Raw genomic sequence first — 20269 nt, forward strand, 5'->3', positions numbered from 1 at the left:
CTCCTCCCTTATAGTCCTCTTCCGCCAATCCCAACTCGGCTGCCCACACGCCGAGTACGCTGCTCTCCTCCAATCAGGAGCAGGATCAGCTCCTGGAGGTCATCACTCAAGTTGGCAAGAGGCAGCTGCGTAGAAGCTGTTTTCTCCTCTCCCAGCGCCATATTGTGGGAGAGCAGATGCATAGAATAAGTCTTAATTCCAGTAACTTAGTCTAGTCCGGGTTGCTCCCCACAATGTGTGCCAAACTGTACATCTCCTCCCTCTCTTATTCACACTCTTATTTTTTTTAAGGATTTAGTTTATTTATTTGAAAGACAAAGTTACAGAGAGAGGTAGAGACAGAAGAGACGTCTTCCACCCGCTGGTTCACTCCCCACATAGCTGCAAGGGCCAGAGCTGCACCGATACGAAACCAGAGCTTTTTTTCATGTCCTGCATGGTTTTCAGTAGTTCATGCATTTGCTTTTGATTACTTATGTAATCTTATGATCAATTTTTTAGTTCCATTTCTTGCATTTCTTCTATCTTATTGTCTTCATAATCTAATATTGAAGTATTGTCTTCTTTTTAGAGTGGCATGTTGTCATCCATATTCTTGTTTTTTGGATTGTTGTGTTTGTTGTTTGGCATTTGTAGAGATACTTGTTGGTTTCTTCTTTTTTTTCCCCTGCTGTGGCAGCTTTTATCATTCTACTATGACTCTGTAGATAAGTGGACTGTCTGCTTTTAGTGAATCTCTAGAGGCTTGTAGAGGGTGTGGCCAGAGAGCTCTGTTCAGTTCTCCAGGGTTAAGGGTGTGCCTGAGGTGACACACCCAGGTTTGGTGTGGTAAATCTTCTATCCCTTTTTTTTTTAACCAGAAGGCAAGTATATTCTGATTACCATTGGCCCAACTAACAAAAAAAGGAGAGAGAAGACCCAAATAGAGATGAAAAAGGATATGTAACAACAGACACCATAGAAATAAAAACATCATCAGAAATTACTACAAAGAATTGTAGTTCAACAAACTGTGAAATCTAGCAGAAATGTGTAGATTCCATCTCAGATCCAGAAAAAATGATGCTGAAATTCATATGGAGGCACAGGAGACTCGAATATTCATTCCTCATACTCGAATAGCTAAAGCAGTACTGTAAAACAAAAACAAAAACAGAGCCGGAGGCATCACAATACCAGATTTCAAGACATACTACAGGGCAGTTATAATCAAAACAGCATGGTACTGGTACAGAAAAACATAGACAAATGGAACAGAATAGAAACACTAGAAATCAATCCAAACATCTACAACCAACTTATATTTGATCAAGGATCTAAAACCAATTCCTGGAGCAAGGACAGTCTATTCAACAAATGGTGCTGGGAAAACTGGATTTCCACATGCAGAAGTATGAAGCAAGACCCCTACCTTACACCTTACACAAAAATCCACTCAAAATGGATTAAAGATATAAATCTATGACCCGACACCATCAAATTATTAGAGAACATAGGTGAAATGTTGCAAGATATTGGCACAGGCAAAGACTTCTTGGAAAATACCCCAGAGGCACAGACAGCTAAAGCCAAAATTAATAACAGGGATTACATCAAATTGAGAAGTTTCTATACTGCAAAAGAAACAATCAGGAAAGCGAAGAGACAATCAACAGAATGGGAGAAAATATTTGCAAATTATGCAACCGATAAAGGATTAATAACCAGAATCTACAAAGAGACCAAGAAACTCCACCACAACAAAACAAACAGCCCACCTAAGGGATGTGCCAAGGACCTCAATAGACATTTTTCAAAAGCATAAACCCAAATGACCAACAGACACATGAAAAAATGTTCAGGATCACTAGCCATCAGGGAAATGCAAATCAACACAATGCAGTTGCACCTCACCCCTGTTAGAATGGCTTTCATACAGAAATCAACAAACAACAGAAGCTGGTGAGGATGTGGGGAAAAAAGACACACTAACCCACACTGGTGGGAATGCAGACTGGTAAAGCCACATGGAAGACACTTTGGAGATCTGTCATTTGCTTCAGAGTTAAGATACAATATGAATAGCATCTTCAAGTTCCAGATCTTCATTTTATATTTTTTCAAGGAAATTTTTCCCATTGCCATGATTCTTTCCCATTGCCGTGGCTTTCCAGGCAAAATAAGCTCCAGCTGGATGTGACTGAAATAAATATGGTGGTCCCTCATTCCAACCACAAATAAATAAAGAACTCCAATTGTACAAACACCTGCTTGAGTATACTCTTGCATCACAGGAGCTGCTTTCTGCACCACTGAACTGTGGGAACGGGTTCTTGGTAAACAAGGTGTACTGCTGGGCTAGTTTCCGAGCTCTGTGCACAAACACTCTGTAATCGGGGCCCATGCCACGATACACCAAACCTATATGCTTGGTAATTGGCTCCACTTTGTGAACACTTTGTTCCTCATACCAAATAGGTTTCTGTTTCTTCTCAGTTGTTAATACCACACAGCTGTATTTGCAGTTGTACTTCCCACTGAAGGGGCTCCTCCGGCTACAGCACCCGAAATGTATTCAATCTAGACAAATTTACTGGAGGGGCTTCCCTCCTCCCCTCCCTCCCTCCTATCTCCCCTCTTCCTCCTCTGCTCTGCTCTTCTCCTCTCCTCTCCTCCTTTCTAAAGATTTATTTATTTGAAAATCAGTTACAGTGAAAGGCAGAGATAGAGAAAGAGAGACCTTTCATCTGCTGGTTCACTTCCTAAATGGCTGCTCTGCGTCTCTCACATCAGTAGCAGGCACCAAAGCACTTGGACCATCTTCCACTACTTTCCTAGGCACATTAGCTGGGAGCTGGATCAGAAGTAAAGCAGCTGGGACCCAAATTGGTGCTCATCTGGGATACGGGCGCTGCAGGCAGAAGCTTAACTACAATGCCACAGTGCTGGCCACCCAAAATAGAATCTTATCTCATACCATGCATTCATACTATACATGTTCCCTGGTGAAAGTTAGTAACTAAGGCAAGACTGACTATTATTAGCCTCAGTATTTTATGCCATTCTGTAAGTTCTCATTGATGCACTGAAGTAGGAGACTATAATAATAAATATGCTTGTTGGAAAGAAAAGCACAGAATTTTCACAAGTATGGAGGATAGATCTAAGAACAAGAAGCAAGTTGAAATGCTAATCAAATTGAGACAGCTCAGATATATGGCCAGGTTAAAAATCACACAAAACCTAGTAACCTTTCTATGAAAATGATACAACAATTATAGAAAAGCTAATGAAAAATCTTTTTTTTTTTTCGGGTGCAGGAGGCCAAGCATTTGGGCCATCTTCTACTGTTTTCCCAGGCCACAACAGAGAGTTGGATTGGAAGAGGAGCAGCCGGGTCTACAGGATTAACCTACTGCACCACAACGCCTGCCCCTGCCCCCTGTTTCCTTCCACCAACTCTTTCCACACTCTGTTACCCAGAGTCATAATTTTAACTCCAATTAGATCCACTTTTTAAGGTTTTACATATGAATGAAATCATGTGGTACTTGTCTTTTGGTACTTTGCTTATTTCACTTAACATAAGGACCTGCAGTTCCATACATGCTGTTGCAAATGTCAAGATTTTATTCTTTTTTAATGGCTAGATGTATTCCATTGTGAATTTGAACTACCTTTTCTTCCTCCATTCATTAGTGGATGGGCACTTAGGTTTTCAGTTATTGTGAGTAGCTGTAAGAAACATGGGAGTGTAGATATCTCTTCCATAAGCGTATTTCAATTCCCTGAACATACAGAGTAGAAGTACTAAATTACATTGTCGTTCTATATGTTTTTTGAGGAACTCCCATACTGTTTTCCACAACAATTATACTGATTTACATTCATATCAACAGTATGCAAGAGTTCCCCTTTCTCTACATCCTTAACGAGATTTGTTATCTTTTGTCTTTTGATAATAGCCAACCTTTTTTTTTTTTTTTTTTTTAAATTTATTTTTTTTATTTTTTTTATTTTTTATTTTTGACAGGCAGAGTGGACAGTGAGATAGAGAGACAGAGAGAGAAAGGTCTTCCTTTTGCCGTTGGTTCACCCTCCAATGGCCGCCGCTGCAGCCGGCGCACCGCGCTGATCCGATGGCAGGAGCCAGGAGCCAGGTGCTTTTCCTGGTCTCCCATGGGGTGCAGGGCCCAAGCACCTGGGCCATCCTCCACTGCACTCCCTGGCCATAGCAGAGAGCTGGCCTGGAAGAGGGGCAACCGGGACAGAATCCGGCGCCCTGACCGGGACTAGAACCCGGTGTGCCGGCGCCGCAAGGTGGAGGATTAGCCTATTGAGCCACGGCGCCGGCCAACCTAACTGGAGTGACCTGGTACCTCACTATAGTTTTGAATTACGTTTCCCTGATTATTATGCACATTTTTTTGATGTTCCCATTGGTCATTTGTATGTTGTACATTCAGAAATGTCTTTTTAAATCTGTTTTTCATTTCTATAGTGTGATGAAATCCCATTGGCCTATTTTTGCTTTTATTTTCTTTACTTTTGGAGTCCAATCCAAAAAATCCTTGCCCATTCTCATGTCTTGAAGCATCTACTCTGTGGATTTCCTCAGGTAGGTTCAAAGTATCAGGCCATACGTTTAAGTCTATAATACATTTCATTTTTATTCTTAAATTTTGGATTAAGATGTAATACTTTCATATTTGTAAGGAGTACAATGAAACATTTTAACACACACAGCTCGCTTAAACTGGCCATACCAGGCAGCCAGACTTCCTATTTCCTTAACTTTAATTTGCATTTGGAGCCTACCAGTTCCTCTATTCAAGTTCTTTGTACAGAATACTATACATCATTACAAACCGTATCTACCCCACTGTGCTGCAAAACAGCAGAACCTGTTATGTTCAACCTTCTGGATTTTGATATCCTTTATCCATTGCTTCCCTCACTTCCTGGCTTCTAATAATTAGTATTTTAAATATGGAACACACATATTTTTTAGAAGTTCTACAAATGAGAGAGAATATATGCTTATGGTTTTTGTCTTTCTGTGTCTTATTTCACTTAATATACTATCCAGGTTCATACATTTTGCTGCAAATGTCAGGATTTAATTATTTTTATGGTATAATAATAGATATAGACAACATTTTCATTATCCATTCATTCATCAATGGACACCTAGGTTTATTTTTATATCTTGTTTATTGTGAATAGGGACGCAATGCATATGAAGTGCAGGTATCTCTTTCATAGGCTGATTTACCACAATAGGGAGATCTGGGTCATATGGTGTACCTATTTTTAGTTTTTTCAAGACCTTCCATACTATTCTCCATTATGGTTATATTAATTTGCATTCCCATCAACAATGTATAAATAATCCCTTTTCTTCACATCCTTGCTAGAATTTTAAAATAATAGCCATTCTAACTGGATGGATGCTACCTCATTGCAGTTCTGATTTGCATTTCTCTGATGGCTAGTCATATGGAATATTTAAAATGTATTTCCTGCCCATTTGTATTTCTTCTTCTGAGAACTATCTACTCAGATCCTCTGCCAATTTCTGGATTGTTTGTTATTTTCTTGTTGAGAATTTTTACTTATATATTCTTAATATATTAATCCCTTGTCAGTAAAAAGTTCACAAATATTTCCTTCCATTCTGACATTCTGTTAATTGTTTCTTTTGCTGTGTGGAAACTTCCTATTTTGACATAATTCCATTGATCTATTTTGTTTTTATTGCCTGTGCTTTAGGGTCTTATCCAAAAAAATTCGTTGACCATACTAATGTATTGAAGTGTTTCCTATATGTTTTATTCTAATTGTTTTAGTTCTTGTCTTACATTCAGATCTTTGATCCATTTCAAGTTGATTTATTATGTAAGATTAATGGTAGGGATCAAATTTCAATCTTCTGTTTACAGATATTCAGTTTTCCCAGGACTGTTAATTCAAGAGACTTTCTTCCTGGGTATGATTTTAGCTCCTAGCTTTTGTTGGTTACAAAACTGTATAGTATGTCTTGAAATCTGGTATAGTACTGCCTCCAGAATTATTTTTATTGCTCAAGATTTCTTTGGCTATTTGGGAATTTTAGTATTTCCATATGAATTTATGATTTTTTTCTAGTTCTGTGATGCATGTAATTTGTATTTTGATGGGGATTATGTTGACTCTGTAATTAAAGTGAATGGTAATATAAGCATTTTAATAATATAAATTTTTCTAATACATGAAAATATATGGTCTTTCCAATTTTCATGTCCTGTTCAATTTCTTTCATAGGTGTTTTACAATTTTCTTTTTTTTAACTTTTATTTAATGAATATAAATTTCCAAAGTACAGCTTATGGATTACAATGGCTCCCCCCCCCATAACTTCCCTCCCACCTACAACCGTCCCCTTTCCCTTTCCCTCCCCCATTCCATTCACATCAAGATTCATTTTCAATTCTCTTTATATACAGGAGATCAGTTTAGCATATATTAAGTAAAGATTTCAACAGTTTGCACCCACACAGAAACACAAAGTGAAAAATACTGTTTGAGTACTAGTTATAGCATTAAATCTCAATGTACAGCACATTAAGGACAGAGATCCTACATGAGGAGTAAGTGCACAGTGACTCCTGTTGTTGACTTAACAAATTGACACTCTTGTTTATGGCATCAGTAATCAACCTAGGCTCTTGTCATGAGCTGCCAAGGCTATGGAAGCCTTTTGTGTATACCACCTCTGATCATATTTAGACAAGGTTGTAGTCAAAGTGGAAGTTCTCTCCTCCCTTCAGAGAAAGATACCTCCTTCTTTGATGGCCTGTTCTTTTCACTGGGATCTCACTCACGGAGATCTTTCATGTAGGGTTTTTTTTTTTTTTTTTTCCCCAGAGTGTTTTGGCTTTCCGTGCCTGAAATACTCTCATGGGCTTTTCAGCCAGATCCGAATGCCTTAAGGGCTGATTTTGAGGCCAGAGTGCTGTTTAGGACATCTGCCATTCTATGGGTCTGCTGTGTATCTCACTTCCCATGTTGGATCGTTCTCTCCCTTTTTTATTCTATCACCTAGTATTTGCAGACACTATTCTTGTTTATGTGATCCCTTTGGTTCTTAGTCTTATCATTACGATCAATTGTGAACAGAAATTGATCACCGGGACTAGTGAGATGGCATTGGTACATGCCACCTTGATGGGATTGAATTGGAATCCCCTGGTATGTTTCTAACTACTCTTTGAGGTATGTCAGCTTGAGCATGTCCCGAATAGCACATCTCTTCCCTCTCTTACTCCCACTCTTATATTTAACAGTGATCACTTTTCAGTTAAGTTTCAACACTTGAGAATAACTGTGTATTGATTACAGTATTCAACCAAAAGTATTAAGTAGAACAAATAAACAAAAAAATACTAAGAGGGATAACGTATTAAGTTGTTCATCAACAGTCAGGGCTATGCTGATCAAGTCACTGTTTTTCATAGTGTCCATTTCACTTCAAGAGGTTTCCTTTTTGGTGCTCAGTTAGTTGTCACCGATCAGGGAGAACATGTAGTATTTGTCCCTTTGGGACTGGCTTATTTCACTCAGCATAATGCTTTCCACATTCCTAACAGGGATCACTTTTCAGTTAAAATTTAAACACCTAAGAATAATTGTGTGTTTATTACAGAGTTCGACCAATAGTATTAAGTAGAACAAACAGAAATACTAAAAGGGATAAAGTATTACATTGTACATCAACCGTCAGGACAAGAGCTGATCAAGTCACTGTTTCTCACAGTGTCCATTTCACTTCAACAAGTTTCCCCTTTGGTGCTCAGTTAGTTGTCGCTGATCAGGGAGAACATATGATATTAGTCCCTTTGGGACTGGCTTAGTTCACTCATCATGATGTTTTCCAAATTCCTCCATCGTGTTGCAAATGACCGGATTTCGTTGTTTTTGACTGCTGTATAGTATTCTATAGAGTACATGTCCCATAATTTCTTTATCCAGTCTACTGTTGATGGGCATTTAGGTTGGTTCCAGTTCTTAGCTATTGTGAATTGAGCTGCAATAAACATTAATGTGCAGACAGCTTTTTTGTTTGCCAATTTCATTTCCTTTGGGTAAATTCCAAGTAGTGGGATGGCTGGGTCATGTGGTAGGGTTATATTCAGGTTTCTGAGGAATCTCCAGACTGACTTCCATAGTGGCTTAACCAGTTTGCATTCCCACCAACAGTGGGTTAGTGTCCCTTTTTCCCCACATCCTCTCCAGCATCTATTGTTGGTAGATTTCTGAATGTGAGCCATTCTAACCGGGGTGAGGTGAAACCTCATTGTGATTTTGATTTGCATTTCCCTGATTGCTAGTGATCTTGAACATTTTTTCATGTGCCTGTTGGCCATTTGGATTTCCTCTTTTGAAAAATGTCTATTGAGGTCCTTAGCCCATCTCTTAAGTGGGTTGTTTGTTTTGATGTTGTGGAGTTTCTTGATTTCTTTGTAGATTCTGGTTATCAACCCTTTATCTGTTGCATAGTTTGCAAATATTTTTTCCCATTCTGTCTATTGCCTCTTCAATCTCCTGACTGTTTCTTTTGCAGTACAGAAACTTCTCAATTTGATGCAATCCCAAATGTTAATTTTGGTTTTGACTGCCTGTGCTTCTGAGGTATTTTCCAAGAAGTCTTTGCCTGTACCTATATCTTGCAGGGTTTTTCCAATGCTCTCTAGTAATATGATGGTGTCGGGTCATAGATTTAAATCTTTAATCCATGTTGAGTGGATTTTTGTGTAAGGTGAAAGGTAGGGGTCTTGCTTCATACTTATGCATGTGGAAATCCAGTTTTCCCAGCACCATTTATTGAATAGACTGTCCTTGCTCCAGGAATTGGTTTTAGATCCTTGATCAAATATGAGTTGGCTATAGATGTTTGGGTTGATTTCTGGTGTTTCAATTCTGTTCCATTGGTCTATCCATCTGTTTCTGTACCAGTACCATGCTGTTTTGATTACAACTGCCCTGTAGTATGTCCTGAAATCTGGTATTGTGATGCCTCCAGCTTTGTTTTTGTTGTACAAGATTGCTTTAGCTATTCGAGGTCTCCTGTGTCTCCATATGAATTTCAGCATCATTTTTTCCAGATCTGAGAAGAAGGTCTTCGGTTTCTTGATTGGTATCGCATTGAATTTATAAATTGCTTTTGGGAGAATGGACATTTTGATGATGTTGATTCTTCCAATCCATGAGCATGGAAGATTTTTCCATTTTTTGGTATCCTCTTCTATTTCTTTCTTTAAGGTTTTGTAATTTTCATCGTAGAAATCTTTAACGTCCTTGGTTAAGTTTATTCCAAGGCATTTGATTGTTTTTGTAGCTGTTGAATGGGATTGATCTTAGAAGTTCTTTCTCAGCCGTGGAATTGCCTGTGTATACAAAGGCTGTTGATTTTTGTGCATTGGTTTTATATCCTGCTACTTTGCCAAACTCTTCTATGAGTTCCAATAGTCTCTCAGTAGCGTTCTTTGGGTCCCCTAAGTAAAGAATCATATCATCTGCAAAGAGGGATAGTTTGGGTTCTTCCTTCCCAATTTGTATCCCTTTAATTTCTTTTTCTTGCCTAATAGCTCTGGCTAGAACTTCCAGAACTACATTGAATAGCAGTGCTGAGAGTGGGCATCCCTGTCTGGTTCCAGATCTCAGTGGAAATGCTTCCAACTTTTCCCCATTCAATATGATGTTGGCCATGTTTTTTTCATAAATTGCTTTGATTATATTGAGGAATGTTCCTTCCATATCCAGTTTGCTTAGAGTTTTCATCATGAAAGGGTGTTGTATTTTATCAAATGCTTTCTCGGCATCTATTGAGAGAATCATATGGTTTTTCTTCTGCAGTCTGTTAATGTGGTGTATCACATTGATTGTCTTGCGCACATTAAACCATCCCTGCATACCAGGGATAAATCCCACTTGGTCTGGGTGGATGATCTTTCTGATGTGTTGTTGCATTCTATTGGCGAGAATTTTATTGAGGATTTTTGCATCTATATTCTTCAGGGATATTGGTCTGTAATTCTCTTTCAATGCTGCATCTATTTCAGATTTAGGAATTAAGGTGATGCTGGCTTCATAGAAAGAATTTGGGAGGACTCCCTCTTTTTCGATTGTTCTGACTAGTTTGAGAAGAATTGGAGTCAGTTCTTCTTTAAATGTCTGGTAGAATTCAGTAGTGAATCTGTCTGGTCCTGGGCTTTTCTTTGTTGGGAGAGCCTTTATTACTGTATCAATTTCTGTCTCAGTTATGGGTCTGTTTAGGTTTTCGATGTCTTCCTGGTTCAATTTAGGTAGGTTGCATGTGTCCAGGAATCTATCCATTTCTGGTAGGTTCCCCTGTTTGCTGGCATACAAGTCCTTGTAGTAATTTTTGACGATTCTTTTTATTTCTGTGGTGTCTGTTGTTACGTTTCCTTTTTCATCTCTGATTTTATTGATTTGGGTCTTTTCTCTTCTTTTTTTAGTTAGTTGGGCCAATGGGGTGTCAATTTTGTTTATTTTTTCAAAAAAACCAGCTCCTCATTTGGCTGATTTTTTGTAATGTTTTTTTTTTTTTTTTTTGGATTCAATCCTGCTGATTTCTTCTCTGATTTTAATTATTTCTCTTCTCCTAATAGATTTGGGTCTGGTTTGCTGCAGATTTTCTAGATCCTTGGGATGCAGTGAAAGCTCATCTATTTGGTGCCTTTCTAATTTCTTGATGTAAGCACCTATTGATATAAACTTTCCTGTTAACACTGCTTTTGCTGTATCCCGTAAGTTTTGGTATGTTATGCTGTTATCCTCATTTACTTCCAGAAAATTTTTGATTTCTCTTTTAATTTCTTCTATGACCCATTGTTCATTCAGGAGCATGTTGTTCAATCTCCATGCTTTTGCATTTGCTCTAGGGACTCCTGAGTTGCTAATTTCCAACTTCATTCCTTTATGGTCTGAGAAGCTGCATGGTATGATTCTAATTCTTTTGAATTTGCTGAGACTTGCTTTATGGCCTAGTATGTGATCAATCCTAGAGAAGGTTCCATGTACTGCTGAGAATAATGTAAATGCTTTCTGTGTAGAATGAAAAGTTCTGTAGCTATCTGTTAGTTCCATTTGGGCTATAGTGTCATTTAAATCTACTGTCTCCTTGTTGATCTTCTGTGCTGTTGATCTGTCTATTTCTGAGAGTGGGGTATTGAAGTCCCCCAGTACTATTGTATTGGGGTCTAAGTCTCCCTTTAAGTCCCTTAACAAATCTTTTAAATAAACCTGTGCCCTGTAATTAGGTGCATATACATTGATAATCGTTATATCTTCCTGTTGAATTGATCCCTTAATCATTATATAGTGCCCCTCTTTGTCTCTCCTAACAGTTTTTGTGGTAAAGTTTATGTTGTCCAATATTTTTTTTTTAAGGTTTTTTTTTTTTTTAAGGTTTTTTTTTTTTTAACTTTTATTTAATGAATATACGTTTCCAAAGTACGAATAATGGATTACTATGGCTTCCCCCCCATCCCGTCCCTCCCACCCACAACCCTCCCCTTTCCCACTCCCTCTCCCCTTCCATTCACATCAAGATTCATTTTCGATTATCTTAATATACAGAAGATCAGCTTAGTATACATTAAGTAAGGCTTTCAACAGTTTGCTCCCACACAGAAACATAAAGTGAAAAATAATAGATGATTTTTTTTAATGATGATGAAATCAGATCAGATCTATTGTCATGTTTAATCCCAGTGAGAGTCAAGTTGGGAGTTGATAGTTTCTTTTCTTTTTTTTTTTTTTTTTTTTTTTTTTTTTTTTTTTTTTTTACAGAGGATCAGTTTAGTATGCATTAAGTAAAGATTACAGTCGTTTGCACCCCCATAGAAACACAAAGTGAAATATATTATTTGAGTACTCATTATAGCATTAAATCTCAATGCACAGCACATTAAGGACAGAGATCCTACATGAGGAGTAAGTGCACAGTGACTCCTGTTGTTGACTTTACCAATTGACACTCCTGTCTATGGCATCAGTAATCTCCCTATGCTCCAGTCATGAGTTTCCAAGGCTATGGAAGCCCCTTGAGTTCTCCGACTCTTATCTTGTTTAGACAAGGTCATAGTCAAAGTGGAGGTTCTCTCCTCCCTTCAGAGAAAGGTACCTCCTTCTTTGAAGACCTGTTCTTTCCACTGAGATCTCACTCACAGAGATCTTTTGCCAGAGTGTCTTGGCTTTCCATGCCTGAAATACTCTCATGGGCTTTTCAGCCAGATCCGAGTGCCTTTAGGGCTGATTCTGAGGCCAGAGTGCTATTTAGGGCATCTGCCATTCTATGAGTCTGCTGAGTATCTCACTTCCCATGTTGGATCACTCTCCCCTTTATTTATTCTATCGGTTAGTGTTAGCAGGTACTAGACTTGCTTATGTGCTCCCTTTGACTCTTAGTCCTTTCATTATGATCAATTGCGAACTGAAATTGATCACTTGGACTAGTGAGATGGCATTGGTACATGCCACCTTGATGGGATTAAATTGGAATCCCCTGGTATGTTTCTAACTCTACCATTTGGGGCTAGTCAGCTTGAGCATGTCCCAAATTATATATCTCTTCCCTCTCTTATTCCTACTCTTATATTTAACAGGGATCACATTTCAGTTAAATTTCAACACTTAAGAATAACTGTGTATTAATTACAGAATTAAATCAGTCATATTAAGTAGAACAGACAAAAAAACTACTAAGAGGGATAATGTATTAAGTTGTTCATTAACAGTCAGGGCTATGCTGATCAAGTCACCGTTTCCCATAGTGTCCCTTTCACTTCAACAAGTTTCCTTTTTGGTGTTCAGTCAGTTGTCACCGATCAGGGAGAACATATGGTATTTGTCCCTTTGGGACTGGCTTATTTCACTCAGCATGATGTGTTCCAGATTCCTCCATTTTGTTGCAAATGACTGGATTTCGTTGTTTCTTACTGCAGTATAGTATTCTAAAGAGTACATATCCCATAATTTCTTTATCCAGTCTACCGTTGATGGGCATTTAGGTTGGTTCCAGGTCTTAGCTATTGTGAATTGTGCTGCAATAAACATTAGGCTGCAGACCGCTTTTTTGTTTGCCAATTTAAATTCCTTTGGGTAAATTCCAAGGAGTGGGATGGCTGGGTCATGTGGTAGGGTTATCTTCAGGTTTCTGAGGAATCTCCAGACTGATTTCCATAGTGGCTTGACCAGTTTGCATTCCCACCAACAGTGGGTTAGTGTCCCTTTTTCCCCACATCCTCGCCAGCATCTGTTGTTGGTAGATTTCTGAATGTGAGCCATTCTAACCGGGGTGAGGTGGAACCTCATTGTGGTTTTGATTTGCATTTCTCTGATTGCTAATGACCTTGAACATTTTTTCATGTGCCTGTTGGCCATTTGGATTTCCTCTTTTGAAAAATGTCTATTGAGGTCCTTGGCCCATCTCTTAAGTGGGTTGTTGGTTTTGTTTTTGTGGAGTTTCTTGATCTCTTTGTAGATTCTGGTTATTAACCCTTTATCTGTTGCATAGTTTGCAAATATTTTTTCCCATTCTGACGGTTGTCTCTTCACTCTCCTGACTGTTTCTTTTGCAGTACAGAAACTTCTCAATTTGATGCAATCCCAATAGTTAATTTTGGCTTTGACTGCCTGTGCCTCCCGGGTCTTTTCCAGAAACTCTTTGCCTGTGCCAATATCTTGAAGGGTTTCTCCAATGTTCTCTAGTAACTTGATGGTGTCAGGTCGTAGATTTAGGTCTTTAATCCATGTTGAGTGGATTTTTGTGTAAGGTGTAAGGTAGGGGTCTTGCTTCATGATTCTGCACGTGGAAATCCAATTTTCCCAGCACCATTTATTGAATAGACTGTCCTTGCTCCAGGAAGTAGTTTTAGATCCTTGATCAAATATAAGTTGGCTGTAGATGTTTGGGTTGATTTCTGGTATTTCAATTCTGTTCCATTGGTCTATCCTTCTGTTTCTGTACCAGTACCATGCTGTTTTGATTACAACTGCCCTGTAGTATGTCCTGAAATCTGGTATTGTGATGCCTCCGGCTTTGTTTTTGTTGTACAAGATTGCTTTAGCTATTCGAGGTCTCTTGTGCCTCCATATAAATTTCAGCACCAATTTTTCCAGATCTGAGAAGAAGGTCTTCGGTATCTTGATTGGTATTGCATTAAATCTATAAATTGCTTTTGGGAGAATGGACATTTTGATGATATTGATTCTTCCAATCCATGAGCATGGAAGATTTTTCCATTTCTTGGTATCCTCTTCTATTTCTTTCTTTAAGGTTTTGTAATTTTCATCGTAGAAATCTTTAACGTCCTTGGTTAAGTTTATTCCAAGGTATTTGATTGTTTTTGTAGCTATTGTGAATGGGATTGATCTTAGAATTTCTTCCTCAGCCATGGCATTGTCTGTGTATACAAAGGCTGTTGATTTTTGTGCATTGATTTTATACCCTGCTACTTTGCCAAACTCTTCTATGAGTTCCAATAGTCTCTTGGTAGAGTTCTTTGGGTCCCCTAAATAAAGAATCATGTCATCTGCAAAGAGGGATAGTTTGAGTTCTTCCTTCCCAATTTGTATCCCTTTAATTTCTTTTTCTTGCCTAATAGCTCTGGCTAGAACCTCCAGAACTATATTGAATAGCAGTGGTGAGAGTGGACATCCCTGTCTGGTCCCAGATCTCAGTGGAAATGCTTCCAACTTTTCCCCATTCAATAGGATGTTGGCTGTGGGTTTTTCATAGATTGCTTTGATTGTATTGAGGAATGTTCCTTCCAAACCCAGTTTGCTTAGAGTTTTCATCATGAAGGGGTGTTGTATTTTATCAAATGCTTTCTCGGCATCTATTGAGAGAATCATATGGTTTTTCTTCTGCAGTCTGTTAATGTGGTGTATCACATTGATTGTCTTGCGCACATTAAACCATCCCTGCATACCAGGGATAAATCCCACTTGGTCTGGGTGGATGATCTTTCTGATGTGTTGTTGCATTCTATTGGCGAGAATTTTATTGAGGATTTTTGCATCTATGTTCATCAGGGATATTGGTCTGTAATTCTCTTTCAGTGCTGCATCTTTTCCCGGCTTAGGAATTAAGGTGATGCTGGCTTCATAGAAAGAATTTGGGAGGATTCCCTCTTCTTCAATTGTTCTGAATAGTTTGAGAAGAATTGGAGTTAGTTCTTCTTTAAATGTCTGGTAGAATTCAGCAGTGAATCCATCTGGTCCTGGGCTTTTCTTTGTTGGGAGGGCCTTTATTACTGTTTCAATTTCTGTCTCAGTTATGGGTCTGTTTAGGTTTTCGATGTCTTCCTGGTTCAATTTAGGTAGGTTGCATGTGTCCAGGAATCTATCCATTTCTGATAGGTTTCCCTGTTTGCTGGCATACAAGTCCTTGTAGTAATTTCTGATGATTCTTTTTATTTCTGTGGTGTCTGTTGTTACATTTCCTTTTTCATCTCTGATTTTATTGATTTGGGTCTTTTCTCTTCTTTTTTTAGTTAGTTGGGCCAATGGGGTGTCAATTTTGTTTATTTTTTCAAAAAACCAGCTCCTCGTTTGGCTGATTTTTTGTAATGTTTTTCTTGATTCAATCCTGTTGATTTCTTCTCTGATTTTAATTATTTCTCTTCTCCTACTAGATTTGGGTCTGGTTTGCTGTAGGTTTTCTAGATCCTTGAGGTGAATAGAAAGCTCATCTATTTGGTGCCTTTCCAATTTCTTGATGTAGGCACCTATTGATATAAACTTTCCTCTTAACACTGCTTTTGCTGCGTCCCATAAGTTTTGGTATGTTGTGCTGTTATCCTCATTTACTTCCAGAAAGTTTTTGATTTCTCTTTTGATTTCTTGAATGACCCATTGTTCATTCAGGAGCATGTTGTTCAATCTCCATGTGTTTGCGTATGCTCTAGGGATTCCTGAGTTGTTCATTTCCAACTTCATTCCTTTATGGTCTGAGAAGCTGCATGGTATGATTCTAATTCTTTTGAATTTGCTGAGACTTGCTTTATGGCCTAGTATGTGGTCAATCCTAGAGAAGGTTCCATGTACTGCTGAGAAGAATGTATAATCTTTAGCTGTAGGATTGAAAGTTCTGTATATATCTGTTAGATCCATTTGGGCTATAGTGTCGTTTAAATCTACTGTATCCTTGTTGATCTTCTGTCCTATTGATCTGTCTATTTCTGAGAGTGGAGTATTGAAGTCCCCCAGTACTATTGTATTGGGGTCTAAGTCTCCCTTTAAGTCCGTTAACAAATCTTTTAGATAAACCGGTGCCCTGTAGTTAGGTGCATATACATTGATAATTGTTATATCTTCCTGTTGAATTGATCCCTTAATCATTATGTAGTGTCCCTCTTTGTCTCTCTTAATGGTTTTTGTGGTAAAGTTTATGGTGTCTGATATTAAGATGGCTACGCCTTCTCTTTTTTCATTTCTGTTGGCATGGTATATCTTTTTCCAGCCTTTCACTTTCAGTCTGTATGGATCTTTGTTGGAAAGATGTGTTTCTTGTAGGCAGCAAATAGATGGGTTTTGTTTTTTAACCCAATCAGCCAAACGGTGTCTTTTAACTGGACAGTTCAGGCCATTCACGTTCAATGTGACTAATGATAAGTGGTAACTTTGCCCTGCCATTTGCCAAAGATAAGTTCTAATATATGTTTTGAATTCCCTGTGATCTTTTGCTGTGAGCTTTCCTTCCTTGGTTTCCTTCCTTTACCTTCTTTCATATTGATGACCGTGTTTCTTTGTTTCTGTGTGTAACACATCTTTAAGCATCTTTTGCAGGGCTGGACGAGTGGCAACAAATTCTTTCAATTTCTGTTTGTTATGAAAAGTCTTTATTTCACCTTCATTCACAAATGATAGCTTTGCAGGATATAATATTCTGGGCTGGCAGTTGTTCTCTCTTAGTACCTGGGCTATATCTTGCCATTCCCTCCTAGCTTGTAGAGTTTCTGATGAGAAGTCAGCTGTGAGTCTGATTGGAGATCCTCTGAGAGTAATCTGACGTTTCTCTCTTGCACATTTTAGGATCTTTTCTTTATGTTTCACTGTGGAGAGTTTAATTACAACGTGCCGTGGTGAGGGTCTCTTTTGGTCGTGTTTATTAGGGGTTCTGTGAGCTTCCTGTACTAGGATTTCTCTGTCCTTCTCCAAACCTGGGAAATTTTCTGCTAATATCTCACTAAAAAGGCCTTCTAATCCTTTCTCCCTCTCCATGCCTTCAGGAACTCCTAGAACCCGAATGTTGGGTTTTTTAATAGTATCCTGAAGATTCCCGACAATATGTTTTAGATTCCTAATTTCCTCTTCCTTTCTTTGGTCTGACTGTATCCTTTCCTGTTCTCTGTCTTCTAAGTCCGATATTCTCTCTTCTGCTTCTCCCATTCTGTTTGTAAGGCTCTCTATTGTGTTTTTCATTTGATCTATTGAATTCTTCACTTCAGTCACTATCCCAGTTTCCTGTTGTACTAGTTGTTTCGTTTCATTTTGATTCCTCCTTAATATTTCATTTTCACGAGAGAGATTTTCTATCTTGTCCATTAAGGATTTCTGTAGTTCAAGAATTTGTTTTTGAGAACTTCTTAATGTTCTTATCAATTTTTTGAGATCTGCTTCTTGCATTTCTTCTATGTCATCATCCTCATAATCTTGAATTGGGGTGTCTTTTTCATTTGAGGGCTTCATGGTGACTTCCTTGTTTTTATTACCTTGGTTTTTGCGTTTGTTATTTGTCATATTGGAGATATTTGGTTTCTTCACTGTGGTGCTTTTTCTTGTTATACTATGACTCTAGATTAAGTGGACTATCTGTTTTTGATGGAGCCTTAGGGCTTGAGATGGGTGTGGCCTGAGAGCTCTGTTTGGTGTGCCAAAGGTGACACTCCCAGGTTAGGCGTGGTAAACCTCTCTCTCTCTCTCTCTCTCTCTCTCTCTTTTTTTTGATTCAACAGGGAAGTTATTCTGCACAGCTGAACAAAGTTGGAGGTAGTTAGCAGGCAAATGATATACCCACAGGAGCCAGAGATCAGAAGCTCTTTCCCAAGGACCACACAGGGAATCTGTTCGGCCCTTAGAGTGCGCTCAAATTCTCCTTCAGTCTCCCACTGGGTTGCCAAAGTTATGGAATTGTAGCGTCTCTGGAGAGTGCTCACGTGAATTCCGTGAGTTCTCTCCCCCACCGTCTCTTTTTTCACAGTCTCAGTTCAGTAGCACCATAAATTTACTAAGTCCTAATCTCCTGTTAATTCGCCCCACCCAGAGTCAGGTTTTACTGCTAGGCTCAGGGCCGGTGCAGACCTGAGGTCGCTCTGCTTATGACGTATGTCCAAGATGGCGCCTGCTCTTTGTCTTGCTCACCCTTGAGAGGTGAGCGGAGAGAGAGAAACCCGTGTCCATACCAGTCACCTTTTTTATTTTCCCTCTCTCTCTCTTCCAGTTAGCTTGGTGAAGTCCCCCCCGCCCCGGGGGTCGTTCTCTCTAGTCTCCTCTCTCCGCTTGCCTGCCGGTGTCTCGGGTTATTGAGGTTCGGCTCACCTCGCGTTCCAGCGCTGGTGTGTTGAGTCTGCCGCTGATGTCCCGAACTGTGGGCTCCCACGCTCTCCACGCAGGTCTGCTCCCCTTCCAGCGCCGATGTGTGGACTCGGAGCCCTGGACTTCCCAAGTCTCCCCGCTGTTGCACTTCCCTTCGAGCACTTGCGCGCAGCTCAGTCCCGCGGCTCGGCTTCCGCGGCTCAGTCCCGCGGCTTGGTCCTGTGGTTCGGCTTTCCTATGTTGTCCAATATTAAGATGGCTATGCCTGCTCTTTTTTAATTTCTGTTGGCATGGTATATCTTTTTCCAGCCTTTCACTTTCAGTCTGTATGGATCTTTATTGGAAAGATGTGTTTCTTGTAAGCTGCAAATAGATGGGTTTTGTTCCTTAAGCCAATCAGCCAATCGGTATTTTTTAACTGGACAGTTCAGGCCATTAACGTTCAATGTGACTATTGATAAGTAGTAGATTTGCCCTGCCATTTGCCAAAGATATTTTCTGATATATGTTTTGAACTTCCTGTGATCTTTTGGTGTGAGATTTCCTTCATTTACCTTCTTTCATATTGATGACCGTGTTTCTGTGTTTCTGTGTGTAACACATCTTTAAGCATCTTTTGCAGGGCTGGACGAGTGGCAACAAATTCTTTCAATTTCTGTTTGTTGTGAAAGGTCTTTATTTCACCTTCATTCATAAATGAGAGCTTAGCAGGATATAGTATTCTGGGCTGGCAGTTTTTCTTAGTACCTGGGCTATATCTCGCCATTCCCTCCTAGCTTGTAGAGTTTCTGATGAGAAGTCAGCTGTGAGTCTGATTGGAGATCCTCTGAGAGTAATCTGACATTTCTCTCTTGCACATTTTAGGATCTTTTCTTTATGTTTCACTGTGGTGAGTTTAATTACAACGTGTTGTGGTGAGGATCTCTTTTGGTCATGTTTATTAGGGGTTCTATGAGCTTCCTGTACTAGGATGTCTCTGTCCTTCTCCAAACCTGGGGAATTTTCTGCTAATATCTCACTAAAAAGGCCTTCTAATCCTTTCTCCCTCTCCATGCCTTCAGGAACTCCTAGAACCCGAATGTTGGGTTTTTTAATAGTATCCTGAAGATTCCCGACAATATTTTTTAGATTTCTAATTTCCTCTTCTTTTCTTTGGTTTGATTGTATATTTTCCTGTGCTCTGTCTTCTAAGTCTGATATTCTCTCTTCTGCTTCACCCATTCTGTCTTTAAGGCTCTCTATTGTGTTTTTCATTTGATCTATTGAATTCTTCACTTCATTATGATTTCTCATCACTATCACAGTTTCATTTTCTACTAGTTGTTTCATTTCTTTTTGATTCCTCCTTAATATTTCATTTTCACGAGAGAGATTTTCTATCTTGTCCATTAAGGATTTCTGTAGTTCAAGAATTTGTTTTTGAGAACTTCTTAATGGTCTTATCAATTTTTTGAGATCTGCTTCTTGCATTTCTTCTATCTCATCATCTTCATAATCTTGAATTGGGGTGTCTTTTTCATTGGGGGCGTCATAGTGTTTTCCTTGTTCTTGTTACCTCGGCTTTTGTGTTTGTTTGTCATATTGGAGATATTCTTTGTTTTTTTCTCAGTATACTGTGACTCTAGATTAAGAGGACTGCCTACTTTTGATGAATCCTTAGAGGCTGTGATGAGTGTGGCTAGAGAGC

At 39.0% G+C, this 20269-nt stretch overlaps 1 pseudogene; it reads right to left on the bottom strand.

Annotated features, from left to right (window-relative positions):
- Positions 1–2044: 2044 nt before the first annotated feature.
- Positions 2045–20269, bottom strand: part of LOC108178867 (proteasome subunit alpha type-2 pseudogene) — a 150729-nt pseudogene continuing 132504 nt past the window's right edge.

The sequence above is a fragment of the Oryctolagus cuniculus genome, chromosome 5 (genome assembly GCF_964237555.1).
Source record: "Oryctolagus cuniculus chromosome 5, mOryCun1.1, whole genome shotgun sequence".
NCBI lineage: Eukaryota > Metazoa > Chordata > Mammalia > Lagomorpha > Leporidae > Oryctolagus > Oryctolagus cuniculus.